We start from the raw sequence: 12,495 nt of genomic DNA on the forward strand, positions 1-12,495 counted from the left end.
TTTTGCAAGGACCACACAAACTTGCACGCTGTAGCAGTGGTTTGTCATTAAGTTGCAGAATTCTTGTGGGTTTAAAATACACTTCCCTGGCCGGGTGAGGTGGCTCACGCTTGTAATCCCAGCACTTTAGGAGGCCGAGGCAGGTGAATCACGAGGTCAGGAGATCTAGACCATCCTGGCTAACAGGGTGAAACCCCGTCTCTACTAAAAATACAAAAAATTAGCCGGCCGTGGTGGAGGGCACCTGTAGTCCCAGCTACTCGGGAGGCTGAGGCAAGAGAATGGCATGAACCCAGGAGGCGGAGCTTGCAGTGAGCCGAGATGGTGCCACTGCACTCCAGCCTGGGCGATAGAGTGAGACTCCATCTCAAAACAAACAAACAAACAAACAAACAAAAAATGCTTCCCCAAATGCTAATGAGGGTGAGCATTTTTCACATCTGTACTGGCCATTCAAGTTTTCCCTCCTGACAATTGCCTGTTCTCATTATTTGCTCATCTTTTGTCTTTTTTGTCACTGTTTATCAATATAAATATTCTGGATATTAATCCTTCATAAAATGTATTGGCCGGGCATGGTGGCTCACGGCTACAATCCCAGCACTTTGGGAGGCCGAGGTGGGCGGATCACCTGAGGTCGGGAGTTCAAGACCAGCCTGATCAACATGGAGAAACCCTGTCTCTACTAAAAATGCAAAATTAGCCAGGTGTGGTGGCACATGCCTGTAATCCCAGCCACTCGGGAGGCTGAGGCAGGAGAACTGCTTGAACCCGGGAGGCGGAGGTTGCAGTGAGCCAAGACACTCCAGCCTGGACAACAAGAGCAAAACTCAAAAATAAAATAAAATAAAATAAAAGGTGTATTGCAACACTTTCTTCAAGTCCGTGGTTTGTCTTTTAAGTTTGTATTTGATTCTTTCTATTGAGCCGAATTATAAAACTAAGTCAACTTTTTCATTATTTTTCTTTGTATTTTGTGCCTTCTTTAAGGTTTTAAGATCTTTTCCTGCCTACATGTCATAAAGATACACTTTTTTTTTTTTTTTTTTTTTTGAGACGGAGTTCGCTCTTGTGGTTCAGACTGGAGTGCAATGGCAAAATCTGGGTTCACTGCAACCTTCACTTCCTGAGTTCAAGCAGTTCTCCTGCCTCAGCCTCCCAAGTAGCTGGGATTACAGGCATAGGCCACTATGCCTGGCTACTTTTTGTATTTTTAGTAGAGATGGGGTTTCACCATGTTGGCCAGGCTAGTCTTGAACTCCGGACCTCAGGTGATCCACCCGCCTCCGCCTCTCAAAGTGTTGGGATTACAGGCATGAGCCACCGCGCCCAGTCTGGTTTGTTATTAATTACAGGTTATTCACGGCCATTCTCTCTAAAGTCAATTAATTGGTTATAGAAAGCTTCAAAGTAAGCTAGAGGTGAGCTATTCTTTACTTAGGGGAAGGATTCCATTATTGGTATGTAGAAAGGCACTGGTCTAGATGAAGACAGGAATATTCAGATACAAATTTACAGTATTTCCTGCTACCCCAGACCAAATTAACATTCCACTGGCGCTAAGAAGAGAAAGAGAGGAGAGACCACACAGGAAGACATGAGCAGAAACAGAGCATCGGTGTTCGTCAGGAACAAGGAAGCCTCGTGTCAGTGGAGGTCAACTCCCAGAGGCTGTTCAGTCTCCATGTATGAAAAGGCCGTTCATTGCTCTGCTGAGGTGCCTTGCTAATTGTCCTTGTCTGGCGACTCCCCTGTCCCACTCACAGAGCAGTTAGCATACCACACATTGCTTGTCTATCAGAAACGGCAACCCCCTTTCCCAGCAGAGCTTTTTCCACCCCCTACCCGCCAGCTCTTCATACTCAACTGGCCCTTCCCTAGCCTGACAGCTCTCACCAGAGCAAGACTGGGCCAGACAGAAGCTGGGTGCCATCTCCCACTGACCAGGGCTATGGGGGAAGACACCTTCCATTGCGATCACAGCTGGGGTTGGGCCATCAGTAGAAAGCAGAACGTAAGGGCAGGAAAGGATGGAGGAGGGCCACATTCACTTCTCAGTTCACATTGCACAAAACACTGCCAATCTCTGCAAATCCTACCTTCAGAAATTCCACCCAGGACCCTGGCCTCCAGTTAAGGAGGATAGGAAGGGCCAGTCCGAGATACTGACTTGTCCATGAGTACACTGGTGAGTGAAACAGTGTCTTTTTACAAGGTGACTACTATACCATCAGTTTTAGGCTTGTTATTCAGTTTTTTTAAAAACTCATTTCATTATCTAAAAAAAAAAAAGAAAAAAAGAAACATTTCAGGTATGTAACCACCAAAGTTGGCTGAAAATATTTCTTATTCTTCCCTTTTTAGCGTTACTTGTTGGATAAGGTTACAACCAACTCAAGTCCAAATGCGATTTAGAGTATTTTCAATTCCAAAGAATGATGAAGTATGAAGTAATTTGTTTTGGGCTAACAAACTAATTTCAGCTGAATTAATTGTAAGATTTTTTAAAATTACTCAAATATGTTTTTAAAAAACAACAACAACAAAAAACCAAACTGTAGAAACTCACGTATTTGTAAGAACTTGACAAATTCCTCATCCCATGCTAGATACCCAAGCACTGGCAATTCCAAGCACTGTAATCTTAGATCTAATGCTTTTCATGCATAGTATTGATTTCTGAGGTTGCAAGTGCTTACCTAAGCCAAACTTAGACAACAGGGCCACAATTTAGTGCTTTGAAACATCCTATAAATTTTTCTAAACATCGCTAACATTTGCTTTAATGTTAATCTTTTTTTGAACTCTTAAAGACTAAAAAGTGAATTGTAATTTTATATTTTAAGGCTTAGTCTTTGTGATGATAAAAGTAATTTCCTGGCCTGGCGTGGTGGCTCATGCCTGTAATCCCACACTTTGGGAGGCCAAGGCAGGTAGATCACCTGAGGTCAGGAGTTTGAGACCAACCTGGTCAACATGGTGAAACCCCAATTCTACTAAAACTACAAAAATTAGCTGGGTGTGGTGGCGCGTGCCTGTAATCTCAGCTATTACAGGAGGTTGGAGTGAGCTGAGATCACGCCATTGCACTCCAGCCTGGACAACAAGAGAGAAACTCCGTCTCAAAAAAAAAAAGTAATTTTCCTGACAGTCTTCAAAAATTAGCCTTTAGACTTAATGATATATTTTCCTAAGAATCCATTAAGTCTTCAGAATTCAAAGAGTAAAGATACCTGGAAATAGAATCTAAGTTTTAAGTGAAAATAAAAAAAATGCCTATTATCTTTATGCTCCTTCCACATTTGCAGAACAAAGCATATTTATTAAAACTTTAAGCTGGGTGTGGTGGCTCATGCCTGTAATCCCAGAACTTTGGGAAGCCGAGGTGGGTGAATCACCTGAAGTCAGCAGTTCAAGACCAGCCTTGTCAACAGGGTGAAATCCCATCTCTACTAAAAATACAAAAAATTAGCTGGGCATGGTGGCACATGCCTATAATCCCAGCTACTCAGGAGGCTGAGTCAGGAGAATCACTGGAACCCAGGAGGCAGAGGTTGCAGTGGGCTGAGATTATGCCATTGCACTCCAGTCTGGGTGACAAGAGCAAGACTCCATCTCAAAAAAAACAAACAAAAACAAAACAAAACAAAAAACACTTTAGAGAATCAGGCACACCCTCTGACATTTTAAGCTACTTAATCATTCCTTTATGAAAAGATACAATGTGTGACTGAAAACATTAAATTGTCTTGAATCGAAACATGGATTTAATAATATTGAATGGACAAATGCCCCTTAAGGGCATCTGAGTCTCACTACAGCATAGCAGCTGCCCTGAGCAAAGCAAAAGGCAGGCTTAGCAATACCTCATGCGAAAATTATTTAGGGAATGTAGCCAGCAGTTCTATCTGTCTACGCCCATTTTGAGGTCTCCACCAAAAAAGAAAGAAAGAAAAAAAAGGCCAATATGGTATTAGTCAGTATTAATAGAAAAATATACATGATAGTCACTCTCTCCCTACTGAGAAGCATGATATTCAATTCTAGATATAGATAACTATTTTTATTATTTTTATTTTTTTATTTTTTGGAGACAGAGTTTTGCTCTTGTTGCCCAGGCTGGAGTGCAGTGCTTGGTTCACTGGAACCTCCACCTCCTGGGTTCAAGCGATTCTCCTGCTCAGCCTCCGGAGTAGCTGGGATTACAGGCATGCACCACCACGCCTGGCGAATTTTTGTATTTTTAGTAGAGACAGGGTTTCTCCATGTTGGTCAGGCTGGTCTGGAACTCCCAACCTCAGGTGATCCGTCCATCTCAGCCTCCCAAAGTGCTGGGATTACAGGTGTGAGCCATCGTGTCTGACCCAGATAACTATTTTTAAAAAGATATAACTTCAGGCCAGACACAGTGGCTCATGTCTGTAACCCCAGCACTTTGGGAGGCTGAGGTGTGTAGATTGCTTTGAGCCCAAGAGTTTGAGACCAGCCTGGGCAACACGGTGAAACCTTGTCTACAAAAATACAAAAAATTAGCTGGCATTGGTGGCTCGCACCTCTAGTCCCAGCTACTCAGGATGCTGAGGCCTGAGAAACACTGGAGCCTGGGAAGCAGAGGTTGCAGTGAACCAAGATTGCGCCACCACACTCTAGCCTAGGTGACACGGTGAGACCCTAACTCAAAAAAAAAAAAAAAAAAAAGAAAAGAAAAAAAAACCTCCCAAAAAACACAACTTCAAAATGCTCATGGAGAGAAATCAGGAGATGGAAGGGCCTTGACACATGTCAAGCAAGGAACAGTTGAAAAAACTAACCTGAAGAGCTTTGAAAAGAGACATCTCAGTTATGCTGGCTGTCTTTCCATTTGTGAAGGGTATTTTGTGGGAAACAGACTAGACTTAGCCTGCATTGCCTCGGGATCTAGAACCTAGACCAAAGGGGGCACATTACAGGGACAAATTTAGGTTTAATTTTCTTTCTTTTTTTTTTTTTTTTCTTTTTTCTTGTTTTTTGGAGATGGAGTCTGCTCTGTTGCTTAGGCTGGAGTACAGTGGTGGGATCTCAGCTCACTGCAACTTCTGCCTCCTGGGTTCAAGCAGTTCTCATGCCTCAGCTTCCCAAGTAGCTGGGATTACAGGCACATGCCACCACACCCAGCTAATTTTTGTAATTTTTAGTAGAGACAAGGTTTGGCCACATTGGCCAGGCTGGTCTCAAACTCCTGACCTCAGGTGATCCACCCTCATCGGCCTCCCAAAGTGCTGGGATTAAAGCATGAGCCACGGTACCTGGCCAGGTTTAATTTTCAAAATATCATTTTATTAATGTTTTCCAAACATAAAATGAGATGCTACAGAAAATAGTGAATCCCAGTCTCCAAATCTGTTGAAACAGGCTGGATGACCCTGGCAAGGAAATTTAAACATAAGGTGTGACTTTAATGAGATGATTTTTAAGGTCATTCCTAATGTCCAATGTGAAGATTTTAGGATTTCAGGGCAATAGTGTAAATGTTCTAGTCTCCTCAAAATGTAATGGAAGTGGCTGGGTGCGGTGCTTCACACCTGTAATCCCAGCACTTTGGGAGGCTGAGGAGAGCAGATCACCTGAGGTCAGGAGTTGAAGACCCACCTGGCCAACATGGTGAAACCCCATCTCTACTAAAAATACAAAAATTAACTGGGTGTGGTGGCACACATCTGCAATCCCAGCTACTCAGAAGGCTGAGACACAAGAATCACTTGAACCCTGGAGGCGGAGGCTGTAGTGAGCTGAGATCACACCACTGCACTCTAGCCTGGGCAACAGAGTGAGACTCCATCTAGAAAAATAATAATAATAAAATAAAATAATAATAATAATAATAATAATACTAATAATAATAATGGAGGTGCCTCGTATGATAATTTGAGGTGCAAGCAATGCTTTCCGCTGGAATATCCTGAGATTATCAGCAAGTTCAGTGTATATCCCTTGGGCCATCTCCCCTAATACGTTAGGAATCACCCAAAGCACTTCTTCATTTCAGGGGAATTCCTGCTTGCTTATGCCAGAGCCCAAACTCAGATGCTCAGCCTCTGTGTACCTCATTCCCATCATGCCCCTTGCTCTTGCCCTGGAGACATCCACATCCAGAGATGGTTGCGCTAAAGAAGGAACCCCCCATGCTGCTGTCCCTGCAGCCAGAGGGAGGAGAAATGCCCACTATGGTCTGGTCAGTCGCACGGCTTGAACTTCTAATTGAAGAGTCTTTTAGATTTGTCAAAAGAAAACCAGCTGGGTGTGGTGGCTCACACCTGTAATCCCAGCACTTTGGGAGGCTGAGGCAGGCGCATCACAAGGTCAGGAGTTGAAGACCAGCCTGACCAACATGGTGAAACCCCGTCTCTACTAAAAATACAAAAAATTAGCCAAGTGTGGTGGCACATGCCGATAGTCCCAGCTACTCAGGAGGCTAAGGCAGGAGAATTGTTTGAACCCAGGAGGCAGAGGAATTGCAATGAGTCCGAGATTGTGCCACTACACTCCAACCTGGGCAACAGAGCAAGACTCTGTCTCCAAAAAAAAAAAAAAGAAGAAAGATAAAAGAAAACCTTTAGACACATTAAATTTAATAGAGTTTACTTGATCAAAGAAAGATTTATGAATTGGGCATCACTCAAAACCAGAAGAGGTCTGTTCCAGCAGTATGAGCAACTAACACTGAAACAAAGTGAAGAAATTACCTGATTGATTTCAGCTAGATGTTTGCCATATTTGGGCATGGTGTGATGGAGCACTTGCCTTATTTGGGTATACTCCCATGGGAGGTCCCGAGTTGTATGACCAATCAGCTGGTTAACTGTTTGTGACTGGCGAAGCCTCACTTTGGTTTTTATTTTGTTTTGTTAGCTACAAGAAATGTTCCAGTTCCAGATACCCATAGGCTAATGCCCTCCTTATTTGCTTTCACAGACCCAGTCACACAGCCAGTCCCCCACACAGCAAGCTAAATTCTAGTATGTATGTCCCTAAGGTATATGGGGGGACATGTATATTTGAGTATATGTGTCCTCAAATATCCTTGTACCTTAACAAGACTTCTGAAATCACAGGGAAAACAAGGCTAAGGTTATCTTTATAAAGCTCTTTTGGATTTGATCCACTTCTTGAATGAGACTTCCTCCCAAAGTCCATGCCCCGTCCCAAAGAGGAAAGCATTTTCTTTCTTTCTTTGTGTGTGTGTGTGTGTGCACGCGTGTGCGTGTGCGTGCACACGTGTGTGTGTCTCCTTCTGTTGCCGAGGCTGGAGTGCAGTGGTGCAATCTCAGCTCATTGCAGCCTCTGCCACCCGGGTTCAAGTGATTCTCGTGCCTCGGCCTCCTGAGTAGCTGGGATTACAGGCATGCACCACCACACCTGGCTAATTTTTTGTATTTTTTTAAATTGAGATGGGGTTTTGCCATGTTGCCCAGGCTGGTCTTGAACTCCTGAGCTCAGGCAATCCGCCCACCTCAACCTCCCAAAGTGCTGGGATTACAGGCATGAGCCACCATGCCCAGCTGAGCAAAGCATTTTCAAGGCCCTGTAGTCCAGTTTCCCCTTCAAGGGTATTCTGGATACCCTGGAATTTTCTACCAAATTGCCATAAGAAGCTCACTTTCTGGACCTTCATGGAGCCCCTCCCTGGTCCATTCTCCTGAGAATGGACCACACCGCTGATGAGCTTGCTTCTGGGTCCAAGGGGTGGGCAGGAATTTAGGTGGAGTTTGGACACATGGATGAGAAGTTCCCACAGACGCACACTTGTCTGTCCCATGGCCAGGAAAGAGCTGAGAGTTGGAGAAGAAAGTGGGTAGGCCAGAAGGGGCCTGGAGCTGGGACTGGACCAGCTCTTTCTGCCTCCCCCAGCTGGGGCAGACAGTGAGTTTGAGAATTCTGAATTGGATAATAGAGTTTCAGGTCCTTCTGAGGGTAGATTGTTCTGGATATAAATAATGCGGCCCTAAGCACTCTCGCACAAAAGTAATTGGATTGTTCCTAAATTCCCTGGCCTTCTGATTATCTTTTTCTTCACCATCCTAAGAAAATACATATATTGTGACCCCACGTACGTGCAGAAAGTCCAGCACTCATCCAGAAGTTCTCCAGGATGGTCTCTGTCACCTCAGCACCAATTTCTTCTACTCATGTTTTCAGGTCTTCTCCAGATGGTCTTTATGTGTGCCTATTTCCCCCACCTTTCACTTCCAACATGAGCACAAGCTCCAGACATCACCATCTTTAGGCTTTTATGTGCTATAGATTTTCATGGAAATTCTGGGGAAACTAGAATTTAATTGCTTGCAAAAAAAAAAAAAAAAAAATTGGGCTGATCAATCATCGCTGGCCCTCCAGTTCATGAATCTTTCTCGGCCACAGGGAACTTGCTATTTTTTATCCCTTGCCAAAGCTCCCAGTTGCTTCCATGATACTGGGGTCCACCTTCTTATCCTGAGAGGTTTTCTCCAATCTTCTCTTGATTCTTAGTTCAAGGGCCTCCAGCACTTGACGCGTCAAAGCACAATCTGAAAATTCCCATTTGTGTTTTTTGGTTTTTATTTTTGTTTTTGTTTTTTTTGTTGAGACGGAGTCTCGCTCTGTCGCCCAGGCTGGAGTGCAGTGGTGCTATCCTGGCTCACTGCAAGCTCTGCCTCCCAGGTTCACGCCATTCTCCTGCCTCCACCTCCCGAGTAGCTGAGACTACTGCGCCCACCACCACGCCTGGCTAATTTTTTGTATTTTTAGTAGAGACGGGGTTTCACCGTGTTAGCCAGGATGGTCTCGGTCTCCTGACCTCGTGATCCACCCGCCTCAGCCTCCCAAAGTGTTGGAATTACAGGCATGAGCCACCGCGCCTGGCCCCCATTTGTTATTCAGAGGCACTTACCTAACTTTTTCCAAATCTATCCCAGGGCTGGCCCAGGATCTTCTTTCTTATAATCAAAGGGCATATTAAGGTATGACAAAATTAAAAGCAGGGGGCCAGGTGCAATGGTTCATGCCTGTAATCCCAGCACTTTGGGAGGTCGAGGCAGGCGGATCACCTGAGGTCTGGAGTTCGAGAGCAGCCTGGCCAACATGGAGAAACCTGTCTTTACTAAAAATACAAAAATTAGCCGGGCATGGTGGTGCGTACCTGTAATCCCAGCTACTTGGGAGGCTGAGCCAGGAGAATTGTTTGAACCTGGAAGGCAGAGGTTGCAGTAAGCCAAGATCGTGCCCTGTACACCAGCCTGGGTGACAGAGCGAGATTCTGTCTTAAAAAAATAAAATAAAATAAAATAAAATAAAATAAAATAAAAGCAGATATTGGAGGCCGGGCGCGGTGGGGAATGGGAGAGAAAGGAGGAGGAGGAAGAAAAAGAGGAAGAGGAAGAAGAAGAAAGAAGGGAATAGGAGAGAATGAGGAGGGAAGTAGGAGAAGAAGAAAAATAAAACAGCTTCCTACTTAAGAGACTGCTAGTCCTCTATTGAGGCCAGGTGCAAATTTTCTTCCCTTTACATACAAGTCTTTGTTCCCAGCCTGATTGTTTTCTTAGACTGGATCCCCAGAAATAAACCACTGAGACAAGGGTATGGTCATGTGTTCAACTCTTTCAGATATATTATCAAGTTCTGCTGCAGCTCCTTTGACTAGGTTTATGGTAAATTCTCCTTGACTTGATTCAGGCATTTTACTGGCCACTCAACTTACTTTGCTCATGTTTGTATTCACAAGGTTTTAGTGAAATAAAAGTTGTTCCCTGCCACATTCTCCCCCAACAAAAAAGAAAAAGATCTATAGACTCCTGTGGGAGATGATCATGGAGCTCACCCTTGTCTTGTTTGCTGCTAATAATGGGAATGTTTCTGGGGAATGTTTCTGGCATTTACCCGTTAAATATAATGTTGCCCCTTGGTTGGTTTGAGATACACACTTCTTTTTTTTTTTCCCCAGTGTCTTGCTCTGTCACCCCGGCCGGAGTGCAGTGGCATGATCACAACTCACTGCAGCCTTGATCTCCTGGACTCAATCAATCCTCCTGCCTCAGCCTCCTGAGCAGCTAGGATTATGGGCATGTACCACCATGCCTGGCTAATTTTTTTTTTTTTTTTTTGGTGGAGATGGGGCTTTGCCATGTTGCCCAGGCTGCTCTCAAACTCCTCAGCTCAAGCAATCTGCCTGCCTCAACCTCCCAAAGTGCTAGGATTATAGGTGTGAGCCACCACACCTGGCTGAGACACACCCCCTTTTTTTTTTTCTTGACATGGAATTTTACTCTTGTTGCCTAGGCTGGAGTGCAATGGTGCCATCTCAGCTCACTGCAACCTCTGCCTCCTGGGTTCAAGTGATTCTCTTGCCTCAGCCTCTCAAGTGGCTGGGATTACAGGTGTGCACCACCACACCCTGTTAATTTTATATTTTTAGTAGAGACCAGGTTTTGCCATGTTGGTCAGGCTGGTCTCAAACTCTTGACCTCAGGTGATCCACCCACCTTGGTCTCCCAAAGTCCTAAGGTGTGAGCCACCATGCCCGGCCCAGAAACACACTTTTAAAATCAGGTCAGGGCCGGGTGTGGTGGCTCACACCTGTAATCCCAGCATTTTGGGAGGCCAAGGCAGGTAGATCACCTGAGGCCAGGAGTTCTAGACCAGGTTAGCCAACATGGTAAAGCCCATCTCTTAAAATAATAATAATAATAAAATAAAATCAGGTCAAGAAGAGATTCATCTTATTCTAATAAAAATTATTGATTTCAGGCTGGGCACAGTGGCTCACACCTGTAATCCCAGCACTTTGGGAGGCTGAGGTGGGTGGATCACCTAAGGCCAGGAGTTTGAGACCAGCCAGGCCAATATGAAGAAACCCCGTCACTATGAAAAGTACAAAAATTAGCTGGGCGTGGTGGTACACACCTGTAATCCCAGCTACTTGGGAGGCTGAGGTGGGAGAACAGCTTGAACCCGGGAGGCAGAGGTTGCAGTGAGCCAAGATCACACCATTGCACTCCAGCCTGGGCAACAGATTAAGACTTTGTTGGCATTTGGGAGTTTTGTGTGTTCCCTGGACTGGGAAGCATCCAGTAAGACATCTCAGATATTTGCAAATAGCATGAATTCATCCTGTCCAAGTACCTATCTGATATGGAAGTCTGCGCTTTAACGTTTCTTCCAAGTGACCACCTATCCAACCTCTGTCTGTCTAAATGCCAGTAATGGTGTTGCCAATTTTCTTTGACCTCCTATAGCATCTATACACTGTTTCTAGTTTTATCCCTTAGGTGATCACAATAAACCTAATGCATTCTATTTCCTCTGCGTAGAATGCTTTTTTCCACCTTAACAAGATACATTCATACTAATTTATTATTTATTTATTTATTTATTTATTTATTTATTTTGAGACAGAGTCTCACTCTGTAGCCCAGTCTGGGGTGCAGTGGTGCTATCTCAACCCACTGCAACCTCCAAACTCCATCTCCTGGGTTCAAGCAATTCTCCTGCCTCAGCCTCCCGAGTAGCTGGGCTTACAGGCCTGTGCTACCATGCCTGGCTAATATTTGTGTTTTTAGTAGAGATGGGGTTTCGTCTTGGTGGCCAGACTGGTCTCCAACTCCTGGCCTCAAGAGATCCACATACCTCAGCCTCCCAAAGTGCTGGGATTACAGGTGTGAGCCACCATGCCTGGCCCATACTAATCTTTTTAAAATAAAATAAAATTTGATCTCTTCCAAAAGAAAAAAAAGCAGACTTCAGCCAAAACTATGCCTCAGGAGGAGTCAAGTTGAGATGCCTCTTGCTGCCCCTGCAGACCCTGAACACTGGTACTGCTGCCACCACCAGACTGGATTCTAACCCACCCTACTTCTGTGCATTACCTGCTCCTGACTCAGAGTCCCAGGGAAGGGTCTCTGCTTAGCCAAGTTTGGGCCAGAACCAGCACTGTGGCACCGAGGGTCAGGAAAAGTAAGTGCCTGGCTTTCCAGTGGAAGCCCATTCTACGAAGATTCATACAAACTCTCTACTCCAGAATAGCGTGCTGATGCTAAGTAGGCAAGAATAGAAACCACAAATGTCTACTCCCCATCTATTCTAGTTTTCCTTAAAAATTTCACCGGGAGTCAATGTTGATTGCCTTTTCAGTATTTGAAATGATAATATTATTTTTTGCATCAGATTGATTACTAAAGTAACTACATTTATAGATTTCCTAACGTTCAGCCATCCTCCCATTCTTGGAATAAAATTCATTTGGTGGTGTTACTGTATTCTTTTAATATACAGCTGCATTCTATTTGCCAATATTTAGAATTTTTCATGAATAATTTATAAGTGAGATTGGCGTGTATAATCCTTTTCAGGATTTAGTATCTAAATTTTGATTCCATTGTAAATAGTTTGGATGATTTTCTTCCCTCTCTGTTCTCTGGAGCAGTTTAAATACTTGGAGTCTGGGCGTGGTGGTTCATGCGCATCATCCCAGCCTTTTGGGAGGAT

Source organism: Theropithecus gelada, chromosome 6, assembly GCF_003255815.1.
Source record: "Theropithecus gelada isolate Dixy chromosome 6, Tgel_1.0, whole genome shotgun sequence".
In the NCBI taxonomy this organism is placed as follows: Eukaryota; Metazoa; Chordata; class Mammalia; order Primates; family Cercopithecidae; genus Theropithecus; species Theropithecus gelada.